Genomic DNA, 448 nt, shown 5'->3' on the forward strand with positions numbered 1-448 from the left:
TTCTCTTAAGCTCCTCACTACAGGCTCTTATACATCTCTCTGTGCAGCTGCATAAACCATTGCTCACTTCTCTAAATATAAGTACTTAGAGAGTGTGACCAGATTCTGAAAGCCATAAATACTGTGAATTTTGCAATTTTTTGCAAGATGCCTCAATATCGCTTTCATTTGCTTTTTCTTTCTATAGTTAGAGCCTTCTTTCCGCAACCAGTCTCCAAAGGTCACCTTTCAGTGTTTTCCTATTTCCCATATTAAACAGCAATGCTTTCCAGCTGACAGTCCAACTTCAAGTCATGCATATGAGCATGATGTGAGTTTGCTTMAGACTACAAGGAGAGGGCTGCAAACAAGACTGCTATATAATTGCTGGGAAGAATAACATCCATTGTCAAAAAAGGGCACTTCATCAAACAAAATCTTGCTACATGAATACAAGTTTCTCTGAATA

Source organism: Apteryx rowi, unplaced genomic scaffold, assembly GCF_003343035.1.
Source record: "Apteryx rowi isolate R43461 unplaced genomic scaffold, aptRow1 scaffold_5, whole genome shotgun sequence".
In the NCBI taxonomy this organism is placed as follows: Eukaryota; Metazoa; Chordata; class Aves; order Apterygiformes; family Apterygidae; genus Apteryx; species Apteryx rowi.